Here is a 24050-nt window from a genome sequence, read left to right as displayed (position 1 = left end):
GGCTGGGGTGCAACTGCCAATGCAGCGTCGTCGAGCAGCGTCGCCCCGCGTCCTGGGCGCCTGCGTCCTTTCCTCCTCGCTTCGTGCAGAGCTCCTTCTCGCTTCCCTCCCTAAAAGGCCTGCACACAACCTGCCCGGTGTTGCCCTCTCTGTCTTCCCAGTCCTCCTCCACCCTCTTTACGCTTTGTCTCTTTTTTTCTTCCATACTTTGCCCCTATTTCTGTCCTGCTCCGTAAACCATCTCCAGTACCTCTTTCACCCTCGCAAACTGCTTCTCCTTCTTTATCCTATACGTTGGTTATTTCTTTCCTTGTTCCGCTTTATCAACCATCCCCTGTCAAGCGTGAGCAGCGTACTGCTCGTCGTCTCTCCGTTTCGCTTTTGCTCCGTTCCATCTCCAACGAACTGCCACACCGTCTCGCGAACACACACGCCAGGCATTATACGTATACGTGTATATATAAAGCTCTGGCTGGCTCCGCGATCGAGGGGTTGAAACGAGCAGAGGAACGAGGAAGCCGAGCAAGAGAGCGAACCGGCAGGGGTAACCCACCCCTCGCCGCGACGCCGATGTGGCTCTTGCCCATCGATTTTGTACGAGTTCGGGGCCGGAGCAACACCTGTTACCGCGTCGGATGGAAAAGAGTCGTGGACGGGGGGGGAGGGTAGGAGCGGGTACGGAGAGCAACGAGGGACCAACGAAGAGAGCTATGCAACTAGCAGGCTGCACAAGGGGGTGTAGATGGCGAGAGAACGAAGGGTGGTTGCTTCTAGCCGGTGGTGGAATCATCCGGCGGGACAGAGATGGGATCGTCTAATGTGTAGTGAAATAGAGAAGATAGAGAAGAAGTATATAGAGATAGTAGAAGCTCGACGAACAGAAGGGTGATTCTGTGCAACAGAGAGAGACACCGTTATAGGAAGCGTTATGAGAGCGAGAGAGAAGAAGAAGCGAGGGTAAACAGAGACGAAAAGGAGGGTGGTTCGAGGGTGGTGAAGCAGGATGAACGGAGCGGAGGTGAGAACGTACGAGGAAGCAAGACAGGGAGAATGGAAGAGGGTGGCGAGTAGGAGGAAGAGAGAAAGGAAACGTCGGCGGCGGGCAAATAGCGACGTCGAGGAAACGCCGACGCCAATCGATAGCGCCGACCCCGGCGTCGTGCCGCGTTCGCTGCCAGGGTTTTGCGATAGCGCATCGCTCATGTTACCTTTTCTCTTTTTCCTTCTTCATCCTCTTTCTCTTTGCCAATCATCTAGCTCTCCCTTCCACTCACCGAAAGATCTCTCTCTTGATCCTTCTCCTTACTCATTGCCAGCTTTGCGTCCTGCTTTCCTTTTGCCTTTTCCTCTCTGCCTTCGTTTACCACCCCCTCTATATTCCTCCTTTTCACTCTTTTACTGTTTCTTGCAGGTATTTCTCTATCTATCTTTCCCTTTCTCTCTTTCTCTCTCTCTCTCTCTTCCCCTCGCTGGTTACAGTTACGAGACGTCCTTGTTGTACAAGGTAGCTCTAGCTGTGCTTGTTCGTTGAATGTTCTCTGTCTTCTGTCCACGTGGTCGCCAAGAGAAGAGAGCAAGCTGGGGTGGTTTGTATGCGTTCCTTATAATCTCGACGCTTACTCCTGGACGTCGTCTAACCGCTCGTATCGTCTGCGTCGTTCGCGATAGCGCATCGTTCACTTATTTAGCCTGTTCTTCTTCGTCTTAGAATTCGCTCCTTTTCTTACGGTCTCTTTCTGGCTGTGTTCATCCCTCGTGTTTTCCTTGATTCCTAGGGACGTCGTAAAGGTTATACGATCCTCCTCTTTTTGCTTCTTCTACTGGCGTGGATTTAATGATACCTAAGGAGTGGTCGAAATTCCTCGTAGACGAGAGAACTTTGTCTCTGACAGCTGGCAGCAAGATGATATAAGTTGCTGATATGTATTTTTTGTACGCTTGTGTAGAGTAGAATGAGTCATCGTGTATGCGATGGAATATATGACGATAATATTTGACGAGGGATTATAACAATCATTAGAACGTTTATGCGTTTATGGAAAATTTAATCTGTTAACCAGACGCTTCTGTAATTTCGGAATTAAAAGTTGGTAAATTCAAATTCGTTTTCAGACAGAGAAGGCAGCGAATAAATACGAAAGTGGAATACGCGAAAATGTCCAAAATGTCTAAAACAAAACATTCATTCATCATGAACAGTCATATTTCTAGAACACACAGAATGTGAAAAAAATACTCCAAATATTCGAAACAAAATACGTGTTCTAATATTTAAGCTACGAAGAAATTTCATTTCAGTTGCATTCATAAGAACATGAATTTGCACAAACATTTATGGCGTAATAATAATTATTCGGCTGGGAATAATTATATTTCGAGAAAGATCGTATTTGGAGAGCGGAATGGCGGGTAGAGAAGCTCGAGGGAAAATATTTCTGCGGTTAGTTCCGTCGTGCCTTTGATAACGAATTAACGTAGTGTATGTAGGAACGTTTTTTCGTTTGGAAAACTGAGAGTCGGTAGGGAAGAAAAGTCACCGGTGAATGGAGAAAGGAAATTTAAAAGGCGTCCTTTCAGAGGTTAACGCGATTCAATCCTTCGATACGTTCTTCCAGACACGACGGTCGATTCAATCGCGTGAAACTCCGAGAGAGGAACGCGATCCCGCATTACGGACCGTGTATTTTAGTTTTACGAGCCCCGCGGTCCCCGGTTACAAAACGCTCTTATTAATATTTATCGAGCCGCTTTCCAGTGCGGAGCTTTGACCGACAACGAGACAATTAAAACGCTGAACCGAATTTCGACGTAAGCCCCGAGGATTAAAGGAAAGTCTGATTAGCGAATCGTGTTACCGTTCGATCTTCAATTAAATGCAACAGAATTTTCATTCGCAATTGTCATCCCCCTTGTGTGTGAAAATGTTTTCTTCCCGTGAAACGAGCAGTTTTGCTTTGGAATTGTACGCGTTTCCATCTGTCTTTTTATGAAATGTTAACTTTATGAAATGTTATGTAACTAACATGCTCTGAAATTAGAAAAAAATCATTTAAAAAATCTATCTCGTTGTATATTTTTTATTTAATACAGATAAATTAATAAGTATGTTCGTAAATGGTTATTGGAAAAAATCAATTCGCAATAAAAAAAAAAATTAGCAGTTTAAAACGATTTTAATAAATTCGTACCTCAAAAAATTTAAGGATCAAAGATAAATGTGAGTGGGAATTTATAAAATTTTCCCTGTAGTTTTCCATTTTTTTTTTTTTTTTTTAGTAAATTATAGAAGAAAATTGACTTAGTTCCGTTGTAGCTTGTTTGAACTTAAACATCTTGGCTATTTTTCTTTGGAGACGTCTCAAAGAGCTTGTTTGTGGAAGCCTAGTTGGTGGTGAATAAGATTTGCATGCAGAGGGTTACTACGTAATATAGAATATTTTTCCAGTTATTGTAGTTCGTCATATAATATCGTAGAACTTGTATCTTTTACGTAGATAGAACGTGAAAATGTTTTGTGAGATAATATTGTTAGAGAGGAATGTGTTTATCCGCATGGCGCTACGCCGTAAAACTTGTAAACGCGTCAGAGCATGGGATGCCGCGAGTGGATCTGACGCAAAGAACTTCATTCTTTATTTTAGTATCCTTTAATGGAAAGCTTTCACGGTATACATTGCAACCTTAATTTAATGCTTTTAATATTTCTCCTATTTCTTTTCAAGTTAGGAACGCCGGCAATTTACAATTGCGGTGTTTCTCCGTATGTTTTCGCGATGATACTTGTGACTAATTAGTTCGAAAACCATCGAAAACATTTCAAAATTCAAATCGAGCTGTTCGGAATTCACATCGATTAACTCCATAAATTGGGAAATAAGGGAAATTGAATCTAGTGTTACGATTTTTCGAGAATTTATACCATTTTCTTCTAATAAATAAACTTATGGAAGCAAATAATCCGTTTCTTTGAAAAGGCAATATTAATCACGTATCCAGATAAAAACTGGAATTAATTAGTCTGGCTTCCGAGAAACCCAATTAATTCAAGCATAAATTGGAAAAATATTAAATTCTTTCAACAATAGATGATCTTAAAATTCGTTAAAAAAATTTCTGATAAAAGCTATGACTGTGGAAAAAAATCAAATTAATTCAATCGTGAATTTATAACGAACAGACAATCTAAAAATTCACGACGGATATGAAGAAAATCATGAAAAATATCCGATATTCTCTAACTACGAATATTGGAAATAAAAATAGTACCAGAGAATGTATTATGTAAAAAAACGATGGGAAAGTTAGGAAGTTGTATGAAAGTTTCGTCTTGCGGATGGAAACGGTCAGAAGACAGGCCGGTTGGCCCGTGTCGGAGCTACTTCCGATCCCATGAACGATAATCGCGGGCAGGCTCTTACGTTCGATCGCGTTAGATGGCCGGGTAATTGCGGGATACATTCTATTTTACAATCTCCTCGGTAACTCCCACTTAGCGTCCGTTCGCTCGTTCTCGCCCGGTCCTCTGGTAATTGCGCATATTCACCGGTTGCTCGGCAACCTTCGGAGCACGGCGCGGCGTCGGCTCAACCGGCATCCCGGGACCATTGCGCCAGCTACGCGAATACGCGCCTCCTCCGGGGCCGGAACCTCAATTCGACCGGCCATCCATGAGCTAGAATTTTGCAAAATTAATCGACGATAAAAATCTTTCGGAAATCAAACTGATTAATTACATCTTTTGCCTTTATCCAATGTTGCTTGATTTATATCTAAATGCGATCTTATCTAGCATCGAATTTAACGATAAGATAACGAGTGACCTATTTTGCGTTAATCGAAGACACGATGACTCTGAGAAGTTAAACTGATCAATTGCACTTTTTTTTATTCGGGTATATCAGTCAGTGATGAAATTATAGGGTAATAAATAATTAAGTATTTTTATATGTGAGATAGAGAATCATAAATTTCAAGGTGAATTTTAAGAAGTATGTATTTTATTTGTTAGAAGTCATTTTTAACAAATTTTCCCCAGAAATATAGTTTTAAGGCTACGAAGTTAATTGGTAGTTTGTGAGAGGCTTATGTTCGTTTCGTTCGATGTCGTGTGGAATTTATCATCGGTTCGTACTACTTGAAGATTTTTGGGTAGAAGACCGTAGGAGGTTTGACATACTTGGAATACTCTTTTCAAGAGTATGAGTATACGTGGGTTTCGATGAAAGGTTTACTGTGAACCTAAGGACCTATATAAGAGTTCGATATTGATATCGAGTATTTTCTTAAGGTCTTAAGTACTATATTGAAGTTTAATGTACTCTCCATATCTGATTTATGGTGATGGTTATGAAAATATTTAGTTTACTGAATTTACGCAAATATAAGACTTTTAATGTATTTCTAACATCTAAGGATAGATAACATTATTTGTCACAAACATCAATTTCTTGCAATAGAATCTACGATTGAACGAATTTGAATCTAGACGAACGAGATCTTTTAGAATTCTGTTTGATAATGTGATCTCCGAATTCTTAATAACATCTTTGTGAAAAATCCAGCAAGATCAATTCATCAAGTTTGCAATAATCCTTAAGACGATTGGAAGACTACTCAAAAGTAGCTAAACACCCAATCTCGAAGCCACTACGACTTCACGAATGTATATCATAGAATTAATCTTATATCGCGAGATCGGTTGAACGGTTACCAGCAACGGATGGGAAACATAGAGCCGTCGTTGCTGAAACTGCTGATCGATTAAAGCGGCCCGACTGATTCACTGGCTTACGAACTGATCACGAGCAGAAGCGGCGCGAGTAGGTCTTCATAAATCAAAGGATTACTCGGGGATTACTTGGAGAATGAAATACGTTCGTGGCGGAGTCGCGATCGTGAATTCTGGATCGTTTGTTGAACCAGAGTTATCCGACAATCGTGGAATCCTTTTATTCCTCCTTTTCTTCGTTTTCTTCGACGACGAAAAGAAGAATCCTTGGCTGGTACCCGCGACACGTTCACGAACCACGGTGATCCAGTGAAATTGCTTATGTAAGTAGAGAAACGGCCAATAATTTTCCGCTCGTTTTAGACGCCCGCGTGCCACCATGCATTCTCCTACTACCACCATAGAGAATGGACTCCTTGGAAATCGGCGCACGTTTACGCGCACCTTTACGTGGATACCGGTCCTTTTCTACGTGATTTAATCTGCATGGTAAAAATGCAATGGCTCGGCGGAGATGCCTGGACAGGTGTATGAATAAGGCAATGCCTGTTTCTATGGGAGCTCTGGTCTATTTGCGTGCTGTTAAATAGCGGAGAAACGTGAAAACTGTTGGAACGGTAGAAATTTTTCGCGCGTGGTTCTTCGTCGTATTTTTGGCTTGATTGAACGAGTGCAATTATTTTGTTTGCTGGTGCGTGAATTAACGAGATAGCGAGCTTAGGTTCATGCAGGAATGGAAGATTCCGAGGTGAAGTACTTCCGAGGCAAAATATCCAGATACTTGTCATAAAAAATGTTTATGAATATATTATGTGCGTTATACCAAACTTTTTAGAAATATCGTGCACTTTAACGAAGACAGTAATGAGACGTGACTGTCGTAATTATTGTACAGTTTGAAATTAATCTGGGAATGTATATATCGAATGGGAGATCGGAGCGCCAGGTTAAGTGGAATATGTACAATCATGGCCAGACGCACGGAGCAGTAGAATGGGACGGGTTTTACAGCGCAACGTAATTTGCTGAAATTCTTCTCTTGTATTGATTGCATGTAAAATCCTATCTTTTTTCAAGTTTAAATTTGACGTATTGGTATTATCTACGAACATTTGATTTATTTATTTAATAATTTCGTTTTATTATCTAAAAATGAATATAACAACGTCAGGAGTGTATGAATTATGTTCAGACCCATTTTATCAAGATCTTTTTGCTATTTTAACAAGTACTAACACTAATTTCCCGACTCACCCTGTATACAGACAACACAACAAATTCTCAAATAAAAGAAATCAGAGAACAAACGCAAAAGTTATAAAAAAGGATGAAAGCAATAAAAATTTGCAAATAAAACCAATTTAAAGTGCGCAGGTCGCTCGATGTACAATACTAAGCCGATGTACAATACTTTCACCACTAAGCCGATATTATTTTTGTTCTTCCCACTTGTGAATCGATTCCACTTTGGACAAATGCGGTTGGTATATCGATTCCAGGAGAAACAAGGGACGTTGGATCGGTTATGGACGCGCAGCTTCACGACGAGGCGGATCAGAATCGATAATTGAACCGTCGAATCAAGAGAATCGTGTTGTGAATGGCCGATGAGGTGGTGCATCGCGCCGGCCCCGAGGATAATGGAACGATATCGTGGGATCTGCGTATTCGGTGACTGCCATTCGGATATCCAGCGAACGTACGGAGATTACGGCCACCGTTGGTTTCTGTGCCATTTGTCTTACGTACGTCATCCGGCACCCTAGCTCCGGAGACTACAATTTCGCGCTATAAATTATTTCGCTTAATGCGTCGCGATGCCGGCCTGCGTTAATGCACGGCGTCGTGCGATTCGTGTCATGGAATTGGCTTGGTAATTTTACAGGATCGTGGCTTGCATCTCGACGCCTGTTCAGGATCGAGTATTGCATTCCAATTATTACGTTACTGCATAACAAATGTCGTTTCGAGTTAAATTATATCGATACATGTAACTAGTTGTAAAATAAATATGTTTTCTTCCATTCATTCCTTTCCTGTCTCCTCTTCCTTCTCTTCTTCCTATTTTTTTCCCTCTTTGTTTTCTCCCATTTCTCCTTTTCTTTTCCTTTTTTCCGTTCCACTGCGCCTCTCCTTTGTGTAGATTCCTTTCCTTATTTCCCATCCTTAGTTCCTTCCTTCATGTCCGTTCCTCTCTTTTCTGCTCTCCCTTTCACATTTGACCCTCTTTCCCTGACAAGTCGCAATTCACAATTTGAGTATCCCACGCATCTATATACATATAATAAAACAGTAGAGGGTTGTGTCTGTACATTGAATAAAATAAATAAAACACTCATGCAGGAATAGCTCATAAGCTATGGAGTTCGTAAAACTAATGTTTGGAATTTTTATCTGTCTGTTTGTACTCACATTATGTAAAAACTACCTAGCGGATTTGGTTGCGTTTTCCCTGTCGTATAGCCTAGTATCTGGAAAAGAAAATAGGGCATCTCTCATCTCGATTCGTATTCTAAAAGCTGAGAAATAGCTTGGCATTTGAGTTGCATGCGCTTTCATGTTTGCTAGAAGTTAAGCAACGATGATTATTATTTACGTCGTGTTTGTTCTGAAATCGAGCAATTCTACAATTTAATATTTTTTACCTATTCCATTTTGTTCGCAAAAAATTCATCTGCTGAAAAATTTCCGTATATTAGTAGTATTAACGCGAACGAAGTAACAGATAAAAGCTGGTTTTTCAATAATTCCATGTAACTTCCAATAACCATTAACATATATAAAAATAAAATATCCAATTCTGCGATAACTCATTAAACCAGTGTATCAACATTTCAAGACTCTCCTCGTTTCGATACACCAAAATTGCACGATATCTATTCGAATGTTTTCCGAGTGAGACTGTCGCATCCCCGCACGTGGCATCCTCGTTAGCCGTTCGGCTGACATTTCTATCTCATCGATACAGGAACGGGTAATGTTGCTGACACCGTAGTTACCGCAGCAACACGTCGAATTAATAGAGAAAGGGGAACAGAGACGGGAATTCGCAAGAGTGACAAAGAGGAGAGACCACGAAGAGAGAAAGACAGAAAGGCTCGTCGTTCTCGTTCGAGGCTGTAAAGTGCCTACGTTATCGCGGTGCTCGAGCTCCGGTGCACGAGGGGATGATTCATCCCATGCCGTGGAACTTCGCTGAATCAGGAATGACTTCGCATACATTAAATACATTGTAGAAAAGCCTATGCGGATACATGTGTCGCCGCTAACGAAGGACGTAAGCCAGCCCCTGATTAGTTCGTTAGGTCAGCTTGCTTTGCTCTTTGTTATCTAATATTTTTGTTCATTCAATTTGATACCAGCAATCAAGAGCTTCGTGCGCAGAATTTTTACCATTATTCTCATGTAACATTTTTTTTGACAAAAATGTTTTGCTTTTCAAGATATAAATATACAGAAAAAGAGACGATAATCTCCGACCAATGCATATTTTCATAAATACCGAGGGTGTAGAGAAACGTGAGCCTCTCAAAAGTCAAGCGGAGCAACCCCACTTCTTATTAATTTTTTAATTTCATCGCATAAGTACACGATTATCGTTCATTCATCGAGGGACAAGAGATTTACTTCTACAACTTCATTTCAAATTAAACGATTAATTAAATTATCTAAAATTATTTCAACAACGGTGAATTCTAATGTAGGTTTAAAAATCAATATTTGTAACATCGCCGCTCTTCCGTACCTTTCAATTTATGGAGTTGATCAATATCCCCTCCACAAAACGCGTCAACTTTGTCTGTTATCATTTTTATATTACTAATATTTCCAATTATCACTTACCCTATATAATGACCTATACGCTTATATTGAGTTGGCAACTAAGTGATTGCGGATTTTGTCATCAGATGATAATACTTCGTACGTTATTAACAATATGTTATTAAAATATTCCTACTCTTCTATTATAACGTAAGCTTTCTCGTTCAATTATCGATCGTGATTACTTTCTAGAAGTTCTTGTTTAGGCACGTTTCACCATTGCCACAACTAGATTTGCGTCAATTATAATTTGTTTCTGTATATATACAGAAATATATATGTATATATGTATATATGTATATACATACGTATATGGAGAGAGAAATTCCGTTTCAGTTCTTGGAGAGCTTACGTTACCATGGCGCTCGAGTGGCGTCGTGTATAGGGGATAATTTACCCGGCAACTGTGAGTGTGTGTATCGTCACAGAGACACTGGGAACGCTGTTCTATCACCCTCGCTGTTCTCCGGCTCGTTTTACGATGCCGTACGTTCTTATACCTCTACGTAGACAAATCGCGCGACAAAATGAAGAATAACGCGAGCCGTCGTATTCTTTTTACCGTATAAAATGGAAATCCTGTTGAAACCACGAAATAATACCGTATTCTCCTTCAAGTAATCACAGGATACGATATAGTGATATATCGAACGTTTTATGGCATTCTTTTCTGATCACGTAGCTGCTACGTTTTTCTTTATTCACGAGTACCGCTGCAATTTTCTAAACTTCTCCAATATCGTATGTTTTTTTATCTTACATTAGGATATGAAAAATATAGGGGCGAGTTTCTCCATGCACTTTATCAATTGCTCTTTTATCAATGTATATCGTATAAATATTCTATTAACTGCTTTCTTCTTATCGCTTCGTATTATACGAGTGGAGTCTAATACGCACAATATTATCTCGATCGCATTTACTACCGATAAAATACGGAAAAGGGGAAAACGTTACTAGCTAAATAAATTTACAAATAAAGCATTTCTCTTTTCGAAACAGAAGTTCTTAGCTTGAAAAAGTTCTATCGTTAAAAATGTGCTAAAGCTATCGATCGATCGTACTGAAAACTTGTGGAATCAGAAAGCACGTCAAACATTCCCAACTCTAAGAGGACCACTTCCAACACAGAAGCTCAACATTCATCCATTCTGCTTTCCAAAAATATATGATAATAAAACGCGTGTAAATTTTATCGAGAAACTATCCATCTAACTAACGAAGATTGATATTTATTTAAAATACGAGTACTATATTGTCTGAAATTCATGCGTCAATAGGAGCGAACGTAAAACTAGGAACATTTTACGGACGATACCGTTATCTCGGCGAGCCAACAAACAACCCTCTTTTCGACTCGAACAAGCTGTCGAAACGACAGAGTTCGGTACCACGAATCTCACAAGTGTCACGTATAAATTTCGTTAGCTCGATATCTCTTCACTGTCTCCGTTCTTTCGTCTCGTTACACGAACTTATCGCGGTTGACGAAAGTTCGCGAAAATTCAAAAACTTACCACGGAATTTTTTTTACGAATATATTATGTGTTTTCTATGAAACTTTTTGGAAACTACGATACGATAGCGAGACCATCTATAGCACTAATCGTATGTTTAACTTTACTGCTATTCATGAGATACTCTAATTTTTTTTACTAAATATCGGTTTACGACAAATGTCTTGCAACTCCTACATATACTTTCAGATTGATTTCAAATTTTACTATCATAATTACGATAGTTTCTGTGTCTCAGTTACGGTGCTAATGAGATTTTAAATATTATATATATCTAAAAATATTCTAAGAATATTCGAATACTTTCGCGAGTCACTGTACATATTTCTCCTCGTAGAAAGTCTCTACCCTTTCTTTATAAATACGACGTCACGGTTACGGGTTAACCTGTACGGACAACCCTTTCGTTGTACGCCACGAAGTATTTACGTTATCGTGAGGGGGTTGAGGCAGCGTGAAAGCGGCAGCAAGGGTCCTGGAACGTGGCAGACGACAACCGTCCTCTAAGATTAGCATAGCCGATATAAAGTAACCATGAAAGACGTTCAGAGGCGAATCTACCGCAATTTTTCTTTGTTTCTTCGGTAGAATCTGTGTGTCAGCTCTTATGTAGGACGCGAGACTGATTACCGAGAGGTTCAAAGGGATTCGATAAAGACAAAGTTTTGTCTCAAGTTCAAATAAAATTCGATCGCTTTATCCTCTAATCTGTTTCATTTTTAAACGTCGATGTCGTATAATACCTGGTACAGGTGTGTTGATCCACTGGCTATTTAACGTTACAATTCTCTAAAAATAAAACGATAGGTATTAAGTTTGTTACAAAGAGTTATTTTCTCGCATTATTCTAATAATAGTACTCTAATATACAAATTATTTATCGGAAAATTTGTCCTTCGCCGAGTTTCCATAGGAAATTAAAGAGAACTTTTTGTTACGATCGTACGAGGATACAACGTTCCATTCGCGTCGATGAATTCGCCAAAATCTTCCATCTATCTCCCTCTCCAGAAAATTCAAAGCGTTTAAATTAGAAGATAAACAAATTCCGTAAAAACAATAAAAAGCCTCTTCGTTCCAATAACACTCTTGTCAAACTAAAGTTTCGACAGGCGAAACGAAAGTTCCCTAGCGACAGCTCGATTCCTGGCCACGGTATTCCTCCAGTGGCGTCGAGAAACTCGGCAAGATCATCAAGCGGATCATCCTCGCGGAAATTCGAGGCGGCTACTTATCGTTTGCTCGGTGTAATCACGGTGGCACGGCGATAAAGAAGAGATAAAGAATAGTCGCGGAGAACACTCGAGTAAATTGCAGGGTCGTTTGACCAATCATCAGATTGCATCTTGATATGAAGAGGATACAAATGGATTCGCATAGACGAGGTCGCTCGCACACCAGCGGCCATCGACGAACCGCAGAACCGCAAAGGCGCGTTTTACGCTACGAGCTCGATTGTATCGCGGCATGATTCACCCTGGAACTGCAGCAGGGTGCAGCACGAGCACCCTTCTTCCTCGATTAGATCTCTGGATATATCCTTGGCCGTACAGCGCCCAGTGCTGCCCCCGATTTAACTCCGCTGGATTTTCGTTTCATGGAGGAAACTGCGAGTGGAAAGGGCGACGACGAGCCGAGGATATCCCAAGAATTGGATACGTTCCTATTTTCTCTCCTCGTCTCTTCGCTGGTATTTCTGTCTGCTGCTGGAAAAGATATATTTAACCTTTTCAGTTTTTACGGGAATAGCTGAACGTGGTTGAAAAAGTATTTATTTCCTTGGGAATTATATTGTTGGTATCGTTATTGTTATTTGCACTGTGTTATGCTATCTTTTATTTAATAAGTACACAAAGTTTTTGATATATTTGGTAAAGTAAGGTATTCTTGATTTTTGTATTTATAAATGGTATATCTACGTGTTTTTGTCTTTACGAAAATTAAATTACGGATAAGAGTTATAAATACGGAAACATACGTACGAATTTTGTGTATTTCGATTTTTGGTTATTTTTTATATTTTTGTAATTATTGCTTCTTGTGCGATAGGTTAAAGTATAATATCGTTTCTATCTTCTAATCAATGTTTTGTATATATCGTTGTTCGTATATATTAAAGCAGTTTCTGTCTTTTGTACTTGTATTTACACGAAGTCTTGAACATTTTTTCAAGGAATGTATTTATCTTAAGTTTTAAGAATTTTTCCGAAACGCTTCAACTATCCTCAGCTTCCTGAGCTTTCTGATTCGTCAGAAAGGATCTTCCAGTGCTACGATGACGAACCAATATTATTTCCAACGATTATCACCGTTAAATTTCCAGACAAAACACTCGTTTGAGGAAAGTATCCCGTTCGAACAGCTCAACTCCTTCCGTTTCAGCACCCTTTAGAAAAACACAATCTCGCGAAGTCTCCCCCTCTCGAGGCGTCCTCGAAAAAAGGAATAAAAGAGAAGAGCCAAACCCCTTCCAAGCCCGCTTCAACTCGTTTTAATAAAATCTCCTTTCTGCGGGGTGCATTCGATTAAAACCAAACGCAGAAGGAAAAAAGCGGCAAAAAGGAGGAAGACCAATAAAGAGGACAGGAAGAAAACGAACGAACCATCAAGAGAAAGAGGAGGGTAGAGAAAATCCTCTCTTCAGGGTGACACGCTAAGCTTACTTAGCCCCACTCGACCACTTGCCAGCTACGATTCTGTTCGAATCGTGCTGTGTTCCTTCCACGACGACGAGTGCTCCCTGCAAGATTTCCAGAGGACACCATTACCATTGAATCAGTTTTTATTAGGCCAGAGCGTTGTTTAAATTATTTGGACGGATAGTAAATTTAATAGTTTAACGATCTAGCAAAATACAGAATTTAGAAGAATCATTTCTTGCATTTCTCGTGACAGAATACGAAAGGTACGAATTTCTGTTTTTTTTTTTTTTTGTAGGGAATAAACGTTAAAAATAAATATTAGTAGCTGTGTTACGTATAATGGCATTTAAAACGTGAAATTTGTAGTGTTAAGTTTGAGGATTTGGTAATGTCTGTTTAGGGCTATATTGTGAAATGATTCAAGAATATACGTATTATCTTCTTTGGTGTGTTATTACTTATCTTGAAATAGTTATGTTAAAATCTATTTTACTAGGAAAGTTAGCCTTTTTCTAAAAAACTGGAAGAATCTTTTACTTTAGTTGTTAATTAAATAGATGTTTTCTGAAATACAACGTAAATAAATTACTTTTCATAAATTGCAAAAAATAAAGTTCTTAAAATAAGAAAAATACCATAGATTAATTAAAACAATCCCTTATTTCGACCTGTTACTTTTTTTTTATCTCTATCTTAAATAAAACTTGTCTAGATTTGTTTTCTAGTCAGCGAAGGGATCTAGTCAGTTGGAGGGGTAGGGAAACAAGAAATCGTGGAACGTGGGTTGCTGTTGCCTGAAGCAGAGAAACGAGCCTTTCAGCACGGGCCATCTCGTACCCTCTCTCAATTTCGTCCTTCCTCCGCTATTCGAAGGTTTGGGGGTAGAAACAGAGGGGTTGGAGCACACAGAGGGTGGACATATTCGACGAACGTTGTACACGGTGAAAATATCGGTGCGACGCAGGAATTTACTGCCTCTCGTCCAGGAATTTCGTGCATCGCTCGTCGTACAACCCCGTATCTTTCGTTTTTCAACCCCCAAACTTTCCTGTTCTGGCCCTTGCTAGCAAACTATTTCCGTTGCACGGGAATCGCCGGTATTTAATCTCGAAGGAAATCTTCCGTTTCAATTTACTCGTCCAAGTAGGAAGTGGCACGACGTCTGAGTCAGAGGGATGATAAATAGGCTCGTCCCGAAGATCATCCACCCTTATGTGAATATATTCTCTAGAATATACTTCAGGCCTCGCTTTGGACACATCGAGGAAACTGGACTCTGAACGGTAAAATCTTCGAATATGTAGAATGTGTTTCACTAACCCTCTTTATTTTAGTTACACACAAGATCTGCGTTTTTGATTCGAAAAATTTTGCTCATTACGAATTTGTGTCAGCGAAGCTTATGTTAGCGTTGAAATTAAATTTTGTTAGAATTAAAACCTGTCTTTGCCGAATTTAATTCGTATCACGGGTATGGCTCGATATTATAACGAAAGAGATAAAAGCAGTAAGGCACATTCATCATCATTAAGATTAATAATAGTAAATTGTATATAATTTGTTCATATCTCGCGTCAGTAAATACCTGACATTGACTTAAGCAGCTACTGAAAAAGATCGCAAGGTAAAAGGTGAAGGATGAACGTTCCTCTGACCTGTAGAGAACAGTTGGTTCGGTTAAAACGAGTGGCAATTGTGCTCGTGCTTTATCGAAAATTTAATTCCACTGCTGTTCCATGGACGGAAGAGGAAATTAAGGAGATTTAATGAGAACCGTTTCTCGCTTGCTCGCGCAACGAAATGAAATTGTTTTTCCCGAGTGCCGTGCGTATCTGTCCTGCAACGGGGAAATTCTGCCGTAATAAACGTTCCGCGTATTCATCGATTTTTCCAGAAACGCAGACGAACGTGTCGACCGTTCAAAATGTTATATCGCGTTGCTTCGTGTTTCTTGCGATATTTTTGCGTCGTTACAAATTTTCGATGTAAATTCAATAAAAACATCGTGCCTAAAGTTTATAATTCGATGCAATGTTAATCCTTAACCCCTTTATCCATTATCAACAGATATCAATTACTAATCAACTACCAACAGATACAAATTAACTTCGATTATCAACAGATGCTAATTAACTCACGCAACTATCCACAGATACACGCGTACAGTTTCCAGAATTTTCCACTCTTATTAATCACCAAACTTGCATCCAAGAAAAATCCGAAAATTCAAAACACGCTTTAAGTATGTTTGATGGCGGTATGCAAATAAGAAACAGCGCCAAAGATAAAGGTAATAAAACATGTGCTGATTTCATCGAGAGTGGCTGGCTCCTGGGAATGCGGAATAACGCGAGGCACGCGGTTAGCGCAATACCAACATGATATCAAGAGCGTTATAAGAATATATTAATATTGCATGGCTGGCTCCATAAAGGTCCGGCTATTAGAGGCCAAATTTTCCGTTTATAGTTGGCAGGATTCGCGTGACACCGCGATAACAATGAAGTAAATGAGAGGGAGCATAAGCGTAATACGATGCTACTCCCCAGCACCGACAACGTGCCACGTTATGATACTTATTATTACTGTTGTCGTATTCGCGCCGCACCGCGGTTAATGATTATGAGAAATCGTTATTAATTACGTGGCCGTGGTTGGTCTAGCCTTTATCGTTGCTCGACTATCAGGGTCAGACAGGGATAGACTAAGTTCAATTATTTTCGCGGAGGATTCTGGTGCTCGTGGTTGGTCACGTACAGTTACTCGCAGAAGTATCCGAATATTTACCATTGAAAATTTTTATGAATATATCGCGTATATTCTATAAGACATTGTGAAATTTCAATGGCGCTATAACGAGACACGATTGTCACGATTATGTCGGTAGAATATGAAACGATATCGAAAATGTACAATACAATAGTTATAAGATATTTACTGCAAATATATGCATGTATCTTAACTATACACAGAGTGGTTGGTAACTGGTGGTACAAGCGGAAAGGGGGTGATTCTACGCGAAAAAAGAAGTCGAAAATATAGAATAAAAATTTTTTTTTAATTTTTCCATTGAGACAACGATCTACAGTGAGATCCGTTATAACGAGACGCGATAAAGTGCACGCGTACCGAGCGAAAATTCAAAGTCGATTTTCTCGAAAACAAAGCCTCAAACGAAAAATTTTTATTCTATATTTTCGACTTCTTTCTTCGCGTAGAATCACCCCCTTTCTGCTTGTACCACCAGTTACCAACCACCCTATATAATTGATAAGTGTTAAAGATGCCGTGAATATTAAAGTTTATTGATATAATGTATAGATAATTAATAATAAGATAATTAATATAATGGATTGATTAAGCAATTTTGCGGTCTCTGCAAAATATACATGTAGATATTTTGTATTAAATGTCTTGTGATTTCTATATTATATACTTTCAGGTTTAGGTTCAGACTTTACCAATATAATCATGATAATCGAATATCATGATACTGCCAATGATATGTCCAAATATTTAATACAACACACACATTATATTTATAAAATCTGTGTATAAGCGTTCGAATACTTTTTCGAGGCACTTCAGGTTATTAGGTTATTTATTTACCCTGAAGCTCGGATCACGGTTTGCGATATCCGGAAGAAAAATGACCCCGGAACGTTTCCAATTTCCTTTCGCGCTTCGTTCCCGATCGAATGCCTCGATAAGTGGGGGAAGACAGGTAGAAGATCGACGAATGTTCACTGCAAACGGAGAATACATGCGTGTACATTGTTTAATAGTATGATTAATAATTTTGTTACTTGAAATAGGTAGACTAAGTTGGGCTTGGATACCGGGAATTGTTGTTGCGAGAATAGGGAAGCTTTGCGTGTACCATTTGTTGAAGAGTTGCGCATGGTATTGAATTTTGCAGGTAGAATAGCTTGAATAAGACTTCTCTCGTCTTTTGGTTGGAATAAATGCTCATTGTATACTTTGTTATAATCGTAAATTCCAACTTGAATTTTCCTCCTTTCTATTTCATTTTTTATTTTTTCCTGCCACTCACTTTCAAATGAACAACCTAACTCATCTAACGAAGAACGAAAGAAAATATCCAAGTTTTTTTTGTACGATGTTCTTTTAAATTTTATTGGTCACGCGATCTAGAAAATACTTACTTACTTTTCTCGGAACACGAAGCACGTTAAGAAAACGATGTATTCCACACCTCTTTCCAAAATGCTGTCGTTGTTCATTCGAAGGACACAATGGCGAACGAAGGAAGCCTTTATTCCCCTTTTCTTTAGCTTTGTCCCTTCGTGTCGCGTAGGGTAAAATCGACGTAGACGTATACGCGTGTGTCGAATAATTTACGAGCCACGGTCCGATCCGATTTAGGTCCTGATTCCGGGCACCGCCCGGTGGGACGCCACGAAGAGATTGCACGCTGCTGGGATGAAATTAGGCCCGACGCGTGTCCGCACGGTCCGATACCAATCGCTAGCGACACGCTAGTCGCTCGTGTCTACTAATCTACTCGAGCTATCTTAACGAACGAGGACTATCCAATTGCCAGTGGATTTGCTTGAGGAGAGATCGAACTTCGAGTTTAAGGGATAAAGCGTGTTTTAACTCGAAGATGAGAAAGTCAAGATTTTTTTATATACATATAGGTCTAGGAAAGGAAAAATTTTTAGACGGCGGTAGAAAAGAGAAGATCTTTATAGTGGCTATAAGAATTATTTGCACATCATTGCATTTTTATTATAACATTTATATCGTAATCAATTATGTCCAAGCATATTACGTTTCATATCATTTGGTAATATCTTCGTGTAGTTATCTGTACAGATATTTTTCGAAGCTACCGTAGATATACAGCTATTTTTGCACATAATTAGAAGAATGTCTCCAAAAATTCTTTTACTTTAACATCACCCATCACTATGGAAACAAATCTTTATTTCCATTTAAAAAATCGAACGGTGCCTGTTAAATTCCTATTTCTGAACGATACTGTAAATCTATTACTTTGAAGTATTACGCGTGTTATTACCTGCTTCGACAACGAAGATGAATAAATCACTGTAGCAAATGTAGATATAAATAAATGAAACACTAAATACGTACGTACGTAACGAACGTATGTAATCAAGTATCGAAAGCACATATATCAATTCCTATCTCTATGAAATTCAAGTTTTAACCCGTTAAGGATCGTTAATTCCACCGTATCTACAGGTAAAAGAGAAAGGAGAAAAAAGAAATATGGTAGCGGAACATCGTATCTCAATTATCGAGCACGGACGATTAAGATAACCGATAAAACGGGAGGAGGCGGATAGGAAAGAAAGTCCGAAGAATTCGATTAATTGCATAATGGGAGACCGTGGCGGGAATGAAATTCGCGTTATTGAAACTTTATCGCGCATAATTGGTGGTGGTGGCTGGCGCAGCGCGGAGTCACTTAAGTTGCATCCACAGGTAGTTGATTTCGCTCGGGGTGGTCGCGTTCCGCAGGCTGCAGTCGCGAGAGAACCAACGGTTGAAAGAGGGAGAGGAGTACACGGAACAGATGGCAACTAGTGGTTGAATACGACGCCGAGAGATCTCAAAAAATTTCAAACCCGGCGGTGGCTTCGTCGACGAGCGGCCGCTTTAATTAAATTCTTCGAGCCACTTCTTTCGCCGGATTTAAAAAACATTTGCTCCATCGCCCCGTTGTACTCTACGTCCTTACCCCCCTCAGCCCTTTCTCTTTCTGCTTCGCTTTTCTTTTTCGAATAGTACGAATATCCGTGCTCGTTATCATGAAATTAGCGTAGTAGAATCTTTAATGAATTTCGAAGAAAAATATTCGTATTCTGGAAACTGAAATACACGGTGGAACGATGGATTTACGTTATGGATAATATCCTCTTTTCGTAAACGTGGAACTATCGGTGTATCGTTTGTTTTATGGCAGACAATTCGTTTTCTTTCGCTCTTCTCCTCTCCGTCAATTCTTGCAGTGCTGGATCCTTAACCTTTCAAGCGACCACGTTGAAAACGGCGCTTTTATGAACGAACGTATGCTGTCTTTGAACAGAGCAACGTTTCGAGTAATTATAACTTTCTATTTTTTTACGATGCGTGATAGATCGAATATATTTATTTTTATCGAGCCCGTGAATTATTCTCTTATTTCGACTCTTAATCCTTCAAGCGATCAAAGTGACACTTCTATGAACGTGTTATCCTTAAACAGAGCTACATTTCGAGTAATTAACCCTGGTGGTAAGCGTGTGGCTACATACGAGGAATACCATTGGCCAAACAGACGCAAGTGGTAACATTACACCAAGCCGGGCTCTAGTAAATACCGTTTAAACGGAATCCGGCCGAATTGTTGTTAAGCAATTTGCAACGAAAACATAGAGCGTTCGAGCGTGTGGTTTTACAAAGGAGCCAGCATGCAAATGTCCTGGCGCGAATTACGGATACGGGAACGACACGTTACCCTCTCCTTTCTATACCTTTCCAACTTCTCTGTGTGTACGTATGCGTTGCGAATAATTCAAGCAAACCGAGAAACATAAATATGTCGTTTGAGCACGACTAATGTGTACGCGCTTAAACGGATTTGCCACATAGATTTATCGCATGGAACGATTTAAACGGATCGCGCAGCATGCTCCAGTAGAAGGTCAATGCAAGAATAACGCGTCCAAGATTAATAAATCTATAGTATCGTGAACACACACACCGGTTGTCGATTTAATCCCCAGCCACGTGAATCCCTTCCACGACCTTATAACGCGTCGCTTTGTTCCATCCCATTCGCACATTGTACCTTTTCCATCCATGGTTCCTAAGTACCATCCCAGACATCGATTTTTGTTCTCCTTTTTCATATATTATTAGCGCAGAGGTCCACGAAGGTATTCGAACACCTACAGATACCTTACCATGTTAAATTTGCAGAGCCGACAGGTCACTATTTGTGCTTATCAGATAATTTCAGAATGGGAGATTTAAAAGATGATATTCAATTGTCATAAAGATGTTCTTCGGGATAAAAAAGATCTTAAATCTATTCTCAAACTTATTCTCTGAGAAACAAATAATGGAAAATATATGAAACTGAATATTTTCAGATTATGATTATTATACACTACTACCCGTGAAGCAAAGAGAAAGAAACGAAGCAGAATGAAACAACATTATCTAAGACCATCCAAGAAGTACGTTACGTGTCAAACGCAAAATGCGTACACCTTCGAGTTACGTAAGATTAAACGAGTAGGCTGAAAATTTTCTAAGGATGATTTGTGACGAAACGCGGTTTCCACGTCAAAGGTTTCCAATAATAGACCCCGAGAAGGCATCTCGTTACATCACAGATTGCCAAGTTTAGCTTTTAATAAAAAACATAACGCTTGTACGAAGTCTCGCGGAGCTTCGGCTTACGAAAAGACGTAGTACTACGTCTTCGATCGATCGCGAACGTTGTATCGGTCCCTCGAAGCTGCAGCGAATGTTTCGTGGAAGTTGGAAAAATGGAAAAATCGATGGCGAGTTTACGGCGCGTCGAGCAAAGGCCGTGTTGGTTTCAATCGCAGATCTGGACGTTTCTTTCTCGCAACGAAACAGGATCAAAGGGGGCCGGCTCTGGAAACGAAACGCGCGTGCTCTCGCGTAATTGACTCTCCTCTTTCTTTCATCTCTTTCCTCATATGTATACGTGCACGTTCATGGCCCGATTTTTCGTTCTTTCGTGTTTCTTGCTTGAAATTGTTCGCGCGGAAAGCGAAACTCCCTGACAATGCTTACCATCACCTCTGCTAGTATTCCTCGTTGAAAAACGGGCTTCGTTTCTTAGTTGTTTCCGTTTCGCTTTGTCGCACGCGTGCATCTAAAATCGGTGTAAAGAGCACGAGCTGAAAAAGAGGAACCCAGTCTGTATAAATGTTGGAAAATAATCGTTCTTCTCTTTCTCTGTCTTTGGACCTTTGTTCGTTGAGAAAATGGGATGCAGTATCTCTGCATGTAACATAGATTTCGACACGTAAAAAAGCGTTGTATCAAACCTTTTTTGTTTTGAAAACTACACAATTTACATATAGAATGTTTCGTTAATACATTGTATGCAGTATGATCTCGTAGATAACGTAAGGAACTTTTGGCCAATATATTGGGTTGCCAACTAAGTGATTGCGGATTTTGTGATTAGGTGGTAATGACAAAATCCGTAATCACTTAGTTACCAACCCAATATAACATTCTAATAGATTTCTATGAATTTGAGTGGAATTTAATGGAGAGTATTACACGTGTTTAACATCGAAGGAGTATTTGAGATACGGACGGTAGTTGGTGGGTAATTATTTACACAGGAAGCTGCCGAAAGTAACTCCTTAAATAAAAAAATAAAACGGAGGGAACGGACGAAGCACCGTTGCACGGTTCGTGTGACTTCAATCACGGTCCCTTTGAGGACACACAATTTGCTTGCTTCGGCCAGCACTGAGATCAAAGCACCTCCGTCATGCGTCGAACCGTGCTTATTTTCTTCCTTAAATTCCTCTTCGCTTCATCCTCGAGTTTTCTCTCCCGTACGCATACCGTTCCAAAAAGAAAGAAAAAGAAATGATAAAAAACAAAACCGGATTGAGCGAAAACAAAATGATTTCACCAAATATATCCAGTTCCGTTACAATCGTCTAAATTAAAGAAAAAAAAACTAATCTCTCTGACCAGTGTGACTTCGCTTCAAGTTTATATTTGTTCAAGTCAAATTTACTCGAAATAGACCGGTTCTAAAAGTTGGCATTAAACGTCAAGACATCATCTGACGTTTATGCGTGCTTCATCAGAGTATACAAAAGTTAAGTAGATAAAATGAATTTTTAACAAATGGCTGGCATGGAACAAAATTTTTCTTGAAAATGTCTGAAAACATTGACAATTTGGAAAATATAATTTCGATGTACGACAACGTATTAATATTCTCGTTAGTTGATGCTCGTTAGTTAAGATCCATTAAAAAGGGGAAAGGTTCAAACATAAAGATTAAACGTAAGAAAAAAAGAAAACAAAGAAAATACTCGGCATCTGTTTCCCACGAGCATTTTCATATTTCTCGAGTTTTCCCATTCTCAAAGACTTCTCATTCGATAACTCGTATCTTTTCTATTCGTTATCCTCTTTCTTTTCATCTTCGGCTCGTTTCGAGTCTCTCGTTTGCTTTTGTTCCAAATTCAATTACGCGTCGCCGACAAAGGAACGAAGTCCCGAGTTCCGCGAACGATCGATTAGGAGGGTTATGCAATTTTCAGAACGAGATCACGGAGTTCCTCGAGTAGGAGAAACTGTGCGACCGAACGTCGCGCGTTCTCGCTTCGCTCTTCCATTTCCTCTTCCCGTCTTTCCTGTTCCTTTCCGTTTCCTCCTTTTCGCTGCGATATTTATGGTACACCCCTTAACGCGACTCCCTTTCAGGGGAAAACGAAATTCTGGCACGCGGAATGCGTTTGTCGAACGAGTTTTCTCCATTTCTTTGAACGAATGTGTCGCCACGCTCTTCTCTTCCCTTCTCTTCTCTTCACGACGATTTACTCGAAAAAGGAATTTTCCTCCATTTCTCTTGCCGTATTTCAATTGCTACTTGTGGTTAAAAGTATTCGTCGTTTGATGAGAAGTTGTAGCAATTTTGTCGAGACACCTGATCGAGGTAAGTGAGATGGTATGGAAGAAGAAACAGATTTATTTGAGCCATTGTGGCTATCGTATTATTGTATTTTCTATTCTTTAAAGATGCTCAAACATTGTCCATCTTTTAGTTTCAAATATGTTGTTATCGATGGTTATGAATTTCAATCAGTATGGAGTTCTGCCGAACGTTTATGAAAATTATATTCGTATAATTATCATTGTCTGCTATTTCCATAGAAAATAACAATATAAATAGGAGTGTAATTTTTTTCAATAAAAGTATACGAAGCCTTTTAAATACGAGTCTCCAATAACAAAATAATTTACATTTAAATTAAAATATAAAAAATACATTCCGTAGAATATTACAGGTTTTATTAAAGCGAAATTGCGAAGTAATTGAAGCAACAGGAAACCGAAGCGGGTCTTCTCTCTGACAGTTTCCATTTTCGCTATCTCTGTCTTCCTTGTTCCACGTCATTTATGTTGTTTCAGCGTTGCAACCCGTGATAAAGTAATCCCCGGTGCTCTTTGGCCGTGTGTTCCCGTCGAAAGTTCAAACTTTCGTCGAACGAACGATCGATCGATCAGGAAAGGCATAAATTAATGGCTTCCTCCCTCCTGTACCGCAGCGAAAATCAGGGATAAAGGAAGGGGAAG

The 24050-nt window shown here is 39.6% G+C and overlaps 1 long non-coding RNA gene across 1 annotated transcript; it reads right to left on the bottom strand.

The window, feature by feature from the left end:
• Positions 1-7272: 7272 nt before the first annotated feature.
• Positions 7273-22353, bottom strand: LOC117151303. The gene is made up of 3 exons (XR_004461114.1): positions 21510-22353; positions 8141-12773; positions 7273-7999 (listed from the first exon to the last, which is right to left on the bottom strand). It is a non-coding gene; the product is annotated as an uncharacterized LOC117151303 (long non-coding RNA).
• Between the last annotated feature and the right edge of the window lie 1697 nt (positions 22354-24050).

This window comes from Bombus impatiens, unplaced genomic scaffold (assembly GCF_000188095.3).
Source record: "Bombus impatiens unplaced genomic scaffold, BIMP_2.2 scf_0136, whole genome shotgun sequence".
NCBI lineage: Eukaryota > Metazoa > Arthropoda > Insecta > Hymenoptera > Apidae > Bombus > Bombus impatiens.
The sequence above is the reverse complement of the archived record's forward strand: the minus strand, read 5'-3'. Positions and strand labels throughout refer to the sequence as shown.